Genomic DNA, 12,081 nt, shown 5'->3' on the forward strand with positions numbered 1-12,081 from the left:
AATAACAAAAATAATATAAGATATATCAATATTAGTCATTTAAAAAATAAATAAAAATGAAAATAAATAAATAAAATAAAATACATAAAATTATTAAAGTGTAACCTTAAACATCAGAAATATATTAACAATAAAAAAGGTAGTGTATTAAAAACATAAAAATCATGATAATACTCCTTATACAATGAAAAAATAAATAAATAGTATTAAGTTGAGAAAATAGATAAATCAATAAATAGATCATGAGTAAAATAATTAAGAACTCCCCCGGAACTCCTGGGTGGTGGTGGGGTGCTCGTCTGGGGCTGTGGGCGTCCCTCTCCGGTGGGGCCCTGCGTTGGGCTCTTCCGGCGCGGCGGGGGGCTGCTTTCCTGGCTGGGCTGGGGCGGCGCTCTCTTTCCCTCTGCGCCTCCCTGCTCTCTGGCTCTGGGGGCCTCGCGGCGGTCCTGCTGGCCCTGGCCTGGGTGGCGGTCTTGGTCGCCCGGGGGGCGGTTGTTCCCTGCCTGTTCCCGTGTGGCGCTGGGGGAATTCCGGCTGCCGCTGCTGCTGCGGCGGGGGTCTGGGTGTGGGGGTGGCTGGGCGCTCCTCCTCCTTCTTTTCACATTCCACCATCCATTTTAGAAGAACATAAACACTCACCTGAGCACAGGTGTTAGCTCACCTTTGCACTAATAGTTTGCATGATTGAATGAATGAAAGATTTCACACTAGTTGGTTTAAAGGCATAAGTATGCGTTCGTGAACACTATCTGTTTTGTGTGCATGTTGACATGTGGACATTTCTGCGGCTAGCAGGTGTGTTGATAATATTTGAGTGTGTGTGAACAGGCCCCGCCCTTTTTGTACTACATTTGAACCGTACCGTAACGATAAACAACCAGTAAACCTGCCTGCTCTATGCTGCTTCATGGTCTTACCCCCCTTCCCCTCCTATTATCACCCTCCTACCCCCCCTCTCTCTAACGTCCCTCTCTCTTGTTCCCCTCTTTCCTTTTCCGTCCGGTCCAACACCAAAGATTTTCAAACATGATTGAAATTAATAAAGTTTGGCCTCAATTACAAAAGGGGTTTATTCAGACATACCTTTGGTTTGTCTGAAGATGAATAACCCCTCTTGTTAGAATAAAATATGTCCAACACAAGAGGCCCTCAGCTCTCATCTGTTTGCCTAGCTGTTGGACAGGACAAGTTTAAAAAAAAAAAAAAAAAAAAAAAAAAAAAAAAAAAAAAATAATTAAGAATTCACCAAAGTCATGTAAAAGCCAATTAAAAAAGGTGGGCTTTGAGCCTCTTCTTAAAAAACTCTATAGACTCTGCGGTCCTCTGGGCCAGCAGGCTGTTCCACAGGCGAGGCCTCACTGTGTCTCTTGGTCTCCTCACCTTAGGAACAACTAAGGCCAGTGCCAGAGGACATCAGGGTCCACGAGGGCTCATACTTTAAAATAACATTTAAATAAGAAGGTCCAAGACCACTAAAACATTTATAAACCATTAAAAGAATCTTAAAATAAATTCTGTAATGCACAGTGAGCCAATGCACTGATTTTAAAATGGGTGTAATGTGTTCCCGCCCCCTGGTCCTTGTCAAAACTCGCACCGCTGAGTTTTGTGGAAGTTTTAAGTTTGAAAGCAACTTATTTAACCCTTGTGCTATCTTAGATGACCCCACCCTTACATTGACGTGTTCTCCCTACCATGACAAAGGTGGATAAAGGTGGGAAGATTTCATGTAATTCATGGACACCAGTGAAGATCACAAATCATTGAAGAAAAAAGGTTCAGCTCACTGTCTAGTGGGTCTAGATGACCCAACTCCAAACGTTAAAGTGCCTAGGATAGCACAAGGGTTAACTAATTTTTGTTTCTTTTGGCTTTATCTTTTGCATTCCCACTATTAGTGTTGAAGTCTGATTTCTATACATGATTAAAAAAAAGTTATTATGTTACTGCCAGCTGTAGTATATTGATTACTTGTTCTCAGCTTTTCAGCCTGGTAGCAGCGGCTCACCGCAGTCATTAACAGTCATTTTCAAAGGTTCCAAATCTGCCTATAATGAAGCTGATTGGTTGAGATCCATTGTTGAAGGAACATAAATTACTTGGAAGACTTTCAGTTTACTTGATGAAAGTTTAAAGAAAATTGACCCAGGATATTGAAGTTATAGCAACGAGGATAGGGCCTCTTCATCGATGTTAGGTTGTCTGCAGTGTAGCAGGATTGCATGACGTGTTCTGATGCAGTGCAGCTGTCTTCTTGTTCTAGATGAGCTCTTTGAAAGCATTTCTTTCCTTTCATTTGCTTTGTGGTCTGACACATAAAGCGCCTTGTTGAGTCAGCCTCATTTTTACGGCTTAAATTTTTCCTTTTTTTCTATCTTAAGCTACTTATCACATTGTATGTTCACAGTCAGAAATCCAAAAGATTTGCTGCTGTCTGACATGTGTAAACACCATTGTGTGTGCAATGAGTTCAGGCGAAAATGGCAGCTGCCCCGTGCATCGATCCAGGGCGCATCATTCCTGCAAGGAAAAATACACTGATGTCATTCCTGAGCTTTCCCAGTGTTTCCGCTAAGGCATAAATAATAGACAGCATGGTGTCATGTCAAGGAGGCAGCAGATACTGCGAATAAAATGGCTGCTTTGCCACTTTCCCCTCAGGCTGCACTGAGTAAATACCATCTAGATTCCATCTAAGTGAAAAAGGCCTCAAATTTAATATAATAGCGGTTTATTTTCTGTGCCGTATACATTAACTTCATCACATAGCTGTAATCTGATGTGTATAGAAGATAAATAACGTAATAGAACTACACCAAACAGAAGCAGTTTGAAAGTACAAGCATTGACTTGATGTTAATAAACAAAATAAAACGCATTTTTATATATATACGTTTTACTAAAAATACATTTAACTGTCTTTCTTTTCCTGTAGATGTAAATGTGACACATTTGTCGTAGAAATGGCTGCAGACGTGTTTGAAGGTGAAGGATGAGTCACTTGCACATACATTTGAATTGTCAGATGTTAGATGGTTTTTCCTCTCTTCTGCTGTCTGTGTAGGAGATTAATGGAAGTGAAAGAGCTCCAACCAATGAAACTGCCAGGTTCGAAAATATTAAGCCCTCGTTAATATTTTTCCTAGGCTGGAAAAGAAAATTTAGCACTTTTATTTAAAAAAATTGCTCTCACCATCTTTTTTTTGTACTTTTTTTCTTTGCATAATAAGATTGGAATATTTATAAATGACAAATACCTAAATACAATTACGTTTTAAAACTAATCAGACTGTTGATATGTGGCTACACTGCAAATGTAGTAATTCATTTTGATTACAGTGGCAAAAAAATAGTTAAATAAGTGGAAATTACTCATTTTAGAAGAAAATTAGAATATGATTTTAGTACAAGTTGGCTGAGCTTAATAAATCCTCATTAAATCTAACACTAGCACTTGCTTTTTTTAGAACATAAGCCTACTTTTTTGTTTGTTTTGGTCTGATGACCAAACTGTATGGGAGATTTAATCTGACTTCATGTTGTTCTCCAGTCATTCTGTTAGATAAAATTCCCCTTGAATGTCTTGTGAACATTTCTTAAATGAACCAATATGAGTTTTATTTTAGTTTTAACTCAAGTTTTTCTATTGACAAGACAAGAGTATGGAGCAAAAAATATATAAAAATATTTTGCTAATATCTAGATCTTGTCTTGATCTTTTCTTGTTTCTTACTGAGACGAAAAAATTCCCCACTGTGCTGAATTTAACAAAAGCTTGAAAGGCTGTGGAGCAGTACTCCTCACTATTCTTTAAAAGAAGAGCCACTATGATTGGACCATAGAGAAAGGGCGAGTCAGAAAATATCCCCAGCACTAAAGAATTGTGTGTAATCTAAACACTGATTTTAAAAACACGGCCAAACAGTGTGTGTGCATTTACCTCAGTTCAAGGAAGCACAGTATGCAGTTCCTTGACTTTCTTCATTTCGTATTTCTAGTTTGTTGTAGCAATGCGAGTAAAACATTTCAGGTGAGGATTGGTCAGTCTCTTCCTCTGTTTTCTCTTGATTGTGTTCATTGGGGAAAAGGTAGATTCACATGTGTATGTGCTGACAAAACAGGACATCACTTTCTGCACAACGGCCTTCAAAGTGGAGAAGTCTGCTTCACAATCCAAATTCCAGAAGTGAATAACACTTTTTTTAAGTTCAGCTTGGAGAATGTCATTACTTTGGATCTCAATGACTTCATTTTCAATGCTGGCACGATTGAGAGGACGGAGTGGTGTGATGGTTAGTAAAAGCTGGGTTACACTCAGATGGTAAGGATTTTCAATGAAGTTAAAAAAAAATGTCATTGGGTTCATTAAAATCACTAAACCTGCATTTAAATTATCCTTTCAGCTCCTTCAAAACATCCACAAAAGCAGAATGAGAAAAACTGATCTTTAAAAAAATAACAATCACTTCCATAGTTTTGGGAAGTGATTGTGTTTCTCATCAGGTATCCACAGATCACATATTTTGGTTTGAAATACTTTGACAGCTCGCATCATATCACTTGGAAGCCTGCATCTCCATTGGAGCTGCAGGGTCAAAGCATTTAAGTCCAGTGGCGGCTACTGGTCTGTCAGAGAGGGGAAGCTCATTTTCGGCCTACATCATAAAATTATCTATTTATTTAAAAGTAAAAAATCAAGCAATTTCGCCAAGCAAATATCAAAGAAATAGGTTGCAACAGTTTTTATTTCAACTGAACTTGGGAAATCCGCGATTGGACTGAGCGCGAATAGCTTCAGTGATTCCTTATAGTACAGAACCGCTGTCAGTCAAAAGGAGATGCAGTCTTTCGACAGACCCTCCAATCATCATGCAGAAGCTCGGAGTCCGGGCCGAGCCACTCCCCATTCACCCCCAGAGATGCTGAGCATCCGTGGGCGGGACATAATCGCAGCGTTTATCCAATGACCGTCTAGTTTCGAAGCGCTGAAAAAAAACGTTCAAAGCAGCCTCATTGAAGTCAATGGACGCTGGGCTTCAATAGGGAAATGCACTGTGATGCTGCGGGAGAAGGAAATCGAGTCAGCCAACCTGCTATATGTAACTGATTCTGAATGAACTCGTCTTTGAGATGAACGTTTTTTAACGCATTTTTAGTCAATAAAATGTTAATAGAATTCAATACAATAGTACATATTTGACCATTAATTTTGTGACATAAGGGAAGCCAAGCTTCCCTTGCAGTCTTAAAGAAATCGCCCCTGTTTAAGTCACAGGTGATGCCTAAGAGAATGGCCAGTTGCATGATCCAGGCTGGGTCTTTCAGCACTGTCTGATCTTTCCCCTTGCTTTTCAGGAGTGTCCAGATTTCAGGGAGAAGGCTCAGAAACCTATCGAGCACTTTTCCGCGAGACAGCCATCTCACTTTGCAGTTCATTACCAAATCACTGTACTCTTTGTCATATTTTTCAATCAATTGTCTGTGATTTAGAGCTCTTGAGAAGATAAAATTCATGCACCACTCTTTTCTTCACATTTTTGAACTGTTGGTTTCTAAGCTTGGAAACAAGTGATTGTTGATGGATAATGCAGTGGAAACTGACAAAGCTGGCGATATCTGGTATTTTATTCATAAGCACAATGAGACCCCTCTCCTTGCCGTGCATGCCGGGCGTTACATCGGTGCATAGACTCACAAGCTGATGCCCTGTTCTTCAAAAAAAAAAATCAGAAGAGAATCTTCACCTCTAGTTTATCCAAGGATGATGATGATGATGATGACTTTATTAATCCCACTATAGGGAAATTTCATATATCTGTGGCAGCAAAAAACGACATTCAGAAATAATCTATATAATATAACATCAAAAAATGACATAAAAAATGACATTCGTATTAAATTATTAAGAATATTAAATTATTGAAAATTATAATTACAAATATTATTGAAATTATTATCGAAAATGAGATTTGTATTAAATAAATAAATAAATAAATATAAAAAAAAAAGTAGTACTCTACTTTTACTTTTTTTCTAGTAGTAAAGTAGTAGTACTCTAGTTTATCCAAGGATAGGTAATAAACAAAGCATTTCCTCTTAAAAAGAATCTTCTCTGGGAGCCTCAGTTACATCGGTGCTCTCACCTACTGCCATGCTGTAATGAGGTGTGCCACATAAATCAGTTAGCATCTGGTCCTGCATGTCCTGTGCAATGTCTTCAACTCTCCTTGTAATTGTTTAATCCGAGAGCTGTAATCCTTTAATCTGCTTGATAATTGCATCCTTGTTGTCAAAATCAGCAAACAATATTTCTGCGGACACAAAAAAACAATTCTTCACTAAGTCAGAGTCTGAAAAGGTTTTGGTAGCCTGTGCCAAAATCTATGCTATCTCATATGAGGCCTCTGAGGTGGTTCTGTGAAAGATTTTGTTGTCCTAGAAAATTTGAGATGCACAGTTTTGAAAGGACATTCCAAATTACTCTGCCTAAATCCAGTCAAAGTTTGCTTACATATTAAGCACAATGGGTTAGCCCCGTGAAGAACAAATCAAATTTGCAAGTCCATTCATCTTGAACTTTCCTGTGCTCGTCTTGTGTTGCTCTTGCTTTTCTTCTTTTGCCTGGTTCACCGCCATTTTGCGCGCCCGTCGCCTCACCTGCATCTTCCTGTGGACTTTCATTTTGAGTCTCCTCTGTGATCACATCCTCAGTTGTCCTTTCATTGTTTTGTATCCATTTGCCTGTATTTTGTCCCATTTTTTTAAATCAGATATGGATCCACATGTTGTGACCATTCATTGGTATTGACACAATCGTACACACTTAGACACCAATGAGAAAATAGGCAGACCAGGAAGTGGAGCTCAAATATGTATTTATGACTCTGAAAATGAGCACAGATGTACAGATAAAAATTAAGATAAATTAAATAGCTATTGTTTGTGCATTTTGAAAACTGAAATCCATTTGAGAGCCGCCAAAAAAGGCTCTGAGAGCCACATGTGGCATTGATGAATAGACACAGAGAGACTAGAGCAAGGAGAAGTCAAAACATCATAAAACCTGGTAAAATATCTTGAATCTCTATCTCTAGAAATAAACTTTAAATCTTTCCAACAATCAAATAGTTTGAAGTGTATAAAATCCAGTGCTGCCAGTGTGCCCCCCCCCCCAAAAAAAAAGCTTGTAACCCTTGTGCTTCCTAGGCACTTTAACATTGTGAGTTGGGTCATCTAGACCCACTAGACAGTGCGCTGAACCTTTTTTCTTCGATGATTTGTGATCTTCACATGAAATCTCTCCACCTTTATCCACCTTTGTCATTGTAGGGAGAACACGTCAATGTAAGGGTGGGGTCATCTAAGATAGCACAAGGATTTTAATGTACAACAGAAGAATTCAAAGATTTATTCTGGTATATAATCTTTATTTGAACATGTAACCATAAAAACAAGAAGGAAAATGAATACTTGTTAGCAGTAAATAACAATGAGTCTTTCACACTTTGTCATAATTCTCAGGCAGGCGTGTTATTGCTTTGGTGTGTGTACTTCAGTTAATGTAAGTGTTAGAAAATGCTAGAAGGAGGAGGAAATGCTAACACTACATGGTTCTCCAAAACTCCTAACATGGATTTGAACTCACTGACTCCAGTCTAGAACCTCTGTAAGGTCCTGTCAATTTTTCATACCATGCAGGCAGCCACCCAAGCTCTATTTTTGAGTGTGTTCAGAAATGCTTACAAGCTCTAGCACGCTTTCTTTTCTGTCTCACACACACACACACTCGCACAGTGCCAGCTGGTTCTCACCCATCACCACCCATCCTCCCCCTTGTGTTACTCAAAATGAAGGGAGTGTGTGCACACCTCTCCTCAGCTCAGACTCATCCATGATGTTACATAAAAGACATGCAAAGGCTTACAAATCAGATTAAAATTGCTATAGGCGGCACAATGAGAGAAAAGCATTTAGGTGAAGCAGCAATGACTGTTGGGTTTGAATGAAGACGTATTTGGTCCCAATGAAGACTAATACAGATGTCACAATTCTATTTAACGATTCGATTCCTAGTCAATATTGGTTCATTTTGAACAATCCCATTTACTGACCTAAAATGGATGAATTTCATTTTGAAAAGATTTTCTAATGATATAGGTCAATTCCACTAACAATTAGCCTCAGACTAATCAATCTGGTTGCATTATAGGACTATAAATTGATTAAACCGATTAATATTAACACCCCTAAAGACCAAACTTACAAGTTTGGTTCTTCTCATTAGTATAATCCAAGTTCTCAGATAACATTGGATGTTAAGGGGGGCATTAACCTGAAGCAGCAGATGGAGCGAGAAGTTCAGTCCCCCATTCTGACAGGGATTCTTCTCAATTCTACAAGAGTGTAGGTCTATTCTTGGGATGGGCAGTAAGATTAGAAGTTCACCGTTAATCAAGGTATTAATGTGGAGTCACTGCTGAGACTTACTGCTGTGCTGCTTTTAAATATCCATGTCAGCTGAGGTCAAGCTTTAAATTGGCTGGACTTTGTGGTAAAATGAAAGCCCTGCGGTGGCTGAAAAATATTAGAGCTAGTTCACCATGACAGTCACAGCAATGGGAACAGTGAAAACTAGAGGGGGTCCGGAGGTGAGAGGAGGACATTAACAAAGCAAAGACAGAGAGATTTGTGTGTCAGAGAGCATCTTTTTGAGCTTTTTCAAAATTAGGAGATCGTTTTTTTAAGTGTTTTGGGTGTGTTTGTTCCTTTTATTCTGTCTATTGTCTTTCTCTGAGAAAAACATGGAGGAATGAGGAAATGAGCTTTAAGTGTTTGTGTCTCTATTAAAGGTAAAAACCTGTTTAAGGGGGTAAAACACTCAGAGGGAGCTAGATCCTTCTGTGATTGTACAGGAGAAGGGGCTATCCTGACAGCCTCACTAATCACTTTTGTCATTTTTAATCTCTGTCTTCCACTCGGTACGTATTTAAAGCAGGGGCCTCTCTGTGCCCAGTAGGGATTAGAGTGATGAGCAGGAAACAGGGAGGGGGAGGCGTGGGAGGCAGGGACAGCCGCTCCTTGTGAGCCTCACATTGGGCACCATGTGACCAAGGCTGACGCTAAAAGCACCGTGTTCAGTATATGTCACAAGCAATGCTTGTGGATGCATTTAGGTGGTTTAGAAAATGTATTCTGAACAGTAAGAACATTAGCTGCTGAGCCTCTTGCATTCATCATACCCGTGTAATGGAACGTTAGCCTTTTATTTGTCCTCTTTTTTTGTCAAATATGGTGCCATGTTGCAGGCTGTAAACAGACACGTTTGCCTTAGGTTGAATCCTAATGACATTAGCTTTTTATTTAGAATTCATCATGCTTGAGAGAAAAAAATGTAGTTCTCTTTACCCAAATGACATATCTGCCTTTCATTACTTTGCAAAAAAAATCTTTGTCCTCAAATTGCTACATTGTATAGGTGGTAACATGAAGCGTCTTTCCAAAGGACCCACACTGGATTATGTAAATTGCTAATTGCTCTCTTTGGGAATCAAACTTTTATTTCACATGCCACGTAACCAACTGAGCTGTCCAGCTATACATGTCTTTCTTTATTTTTGATGCTTCATGTTGTTCATCTTTTGGCATAACCTGTCAGGGGCCGCTGCCGCAAATCAGCTTCCACAGAGATTTTTTATGCCGGATACCCTTCTTGACACAACCCTGAATTTATTCCGGGCTGGGGACCGGCACAGGTGGACCCAGACTTGCCCCCCCCCCCCCCCCCCCCCCCCCTGGTGACTGCACAGTTAGGCAGTGGCTTAAATGGTTTTGCCCAAGGACCCACACTGAATGAAGTTTATTGCCCCGCCCCCCCCCCCCCCCCCCACGCACCAGTCCTGTGCAGCGAACTGAGCTTTGTAGTCGCTAGTTTTGCTGCTTCATGAAAGGAAAAATTTATAGAAGAAAGAAAATGTTCTACAATTTCATTATCTTTTACGTATACAGTAGCAACACATTCACTTGTTGTAGCACATTATAAAATCACAATAGTAAATAAATGACATGCTAAAAAATGTTCAAAACATGTAAAAATTTACATTTTCTAATCTAAAATTAAAAAAAATTTCCTGCGATTTTTTTTCATAAATGCTAAATGAAGATTAAGGTGGACATTTTTAATTTATTTTATTTTATTTTACTTTATGCTTAAATTGTTCAAAAAGGATAGTTAATTGAACATTATTGGCACACACACACCTACTTTGCACACACGCACACACACGCGCACACACACACATGCTTTGCACACACACACACACACACACACCCACGCACCCACCCACCCACACACACACAGATAGGTTTACTGTTCATGCACAGTAAAGGAACAACACTGCAGATGCTGCAGTATTGATTAATTATGTCCATGCAGGGGGAAGCAGAATCTAATCCAGCACTTGCGTGTAAAAGTAACAACATGCTTTCTGTGTCAGAGTGTGTCTCTGCCTTTAATAGCATTAGCTTAGAGTGTCTCACACAGGTGTGAACTCCCTGCTGGTTAAACTGCCTTACTGTGTTTGCCAAAAGTGTTTCCACTAATCTGTGAGGGCAGCTCTCTTTATCGAAAAGAAAACACTGCTGATGAACAGTCACTGTTGAACAAATATTGCTCTCCTGGTTGTTGTTGCTTTGAGGACATTAGGAACATTATCAAAACACCTGTCAGCGATCCATAAAATCCTTAAAGTCTCCAGGAAGTTAAAGGTGTCGTTAATTTTTCCCTTTTCATGGTGGCTCAAAGAGCCTTTTAAAATTAGTTGGAATTTGATTACCAGATGGGACAGGCGATGGCTTGTTTTTTTTATATAAACGCACATCTGTGCACGTAGGCCTACAGACTTTTTGTTCACTTTAAAATAAAGAATATTTAGTCAAGTCAAAATCAGCTTGTAGTTAAAAGAAAATGGGGGAAAAAACAAAAAAATCAAGGAAATAAGGAGTAAAGAGAGATGACGAAATCAGGCCTGTCTTTGTAGTCCCACACCTTGAGGTATTATTCTGTTGTTTTCCTTTCCTTTTTTAACTGGACAATTATCTTAACATTTATTTATGTTGAACATAAATCAGTTTCCTTCTGACTGCTTTGCATGCTTTGGCAGAATTTTTCATCTTTGCTGAGAAAAAGTAAAATCTCTAAAATGGTGTGCTGGAACAACATGCCAAATTACAAGGAAAACAGTTGTTTAAATATTTGTAGACCATTTTTTTCCACAGGGCGAGATGGTAATTTTTCTTTAGAAAAAGAGCAGTGTGTCAGAGATGAAATGTACAGATAGAAACAAATTTATGTCTTTGAAGATAAACAATTCTTTGAAACCAGGACCTTGCAGCTTTTTAATTGCAATAGTGTTTGCTCAACTGAAACAGCAGATTAAATCTTGCTAAAAAGACAAGCCAATTCCTTATAACTGCTGTTAAAGCATTGAGGCTCAAACGTTATTGTTATAAGTTAACAAATATCTCTGCTTTGCTGTAGTAATTATATTTGATGCTAGCTGTTTACTTTAGGGGCCATGGTGAGACGTTGAACCACGCTTTCCAAAGAAACCGCCTTGAATTTGTCTTCCTGTGCACCTGTCTCCGCAAACAAAAACCCCAGCTGTTAATGCGTTTTCGCATTTTGGCGCATGAAATCAAGGATTGTGCATGTTTTGAAAACTGCTTGGAACAGTTGTCATATTCTATGTATATTGAAGGACTTTGAAAGGACATCCTCAGTCCATCAAAGCTCTCCTCACCTTCATCTTTTCCTCATAGGACGCTGACGTATGAAGTTAGTTTGTACATGAGGCCGATTACACCATTACACGTCTTTTGTAAAGTTTTTCACCACTGGCTTCCTGGTCGTTTCCTTGTGTCACATTGTGTGAGCAGTACACCACTGCCCCCCCAGTCAACCTTCCATTACTGATCGATTGTGACGTGCTGGATTCAAAGAGGGCATCCTTGCTTGCATCTTCCTGTCATCACTGTTCTAAATTGCCGCCTCTTCAGCTTGAAGCCACCAAAGAACCGTGACCA

At 39.3% G+C, this 12,081-nt stretch overlaps 1 protein-coding gene across 4 annotated transcripts in view; it reads left to right on the plus strand.

Moving 5' to 3' along the window:
• Positions 1-12,081, plus strand: part of sh3gl2a (SH3 domain containing GRB2 like 2a, endophilin A1) — a 40,284-nt gene that overhangs the window by 18,527 nt on the left and 9,676 nt on the right. The window lies entirely within an intron of this gene.

This window comes from Oryzias latipes (assembly GCF_053564925.1).
Source record: "Oryzias latipes strain Hd-rR chromosome 1 unlocalized genomic scaffold, Olatipes_Hd-rR_3.1 chr1_Y".
NCBI classification, from domain to species: domain Eukaryota; kingdom Metazoa; phylum Chordata; class Actinopteri; order Beloniformes; family Adrianichthyidae; genus Oryzias; species Oryzias latipes.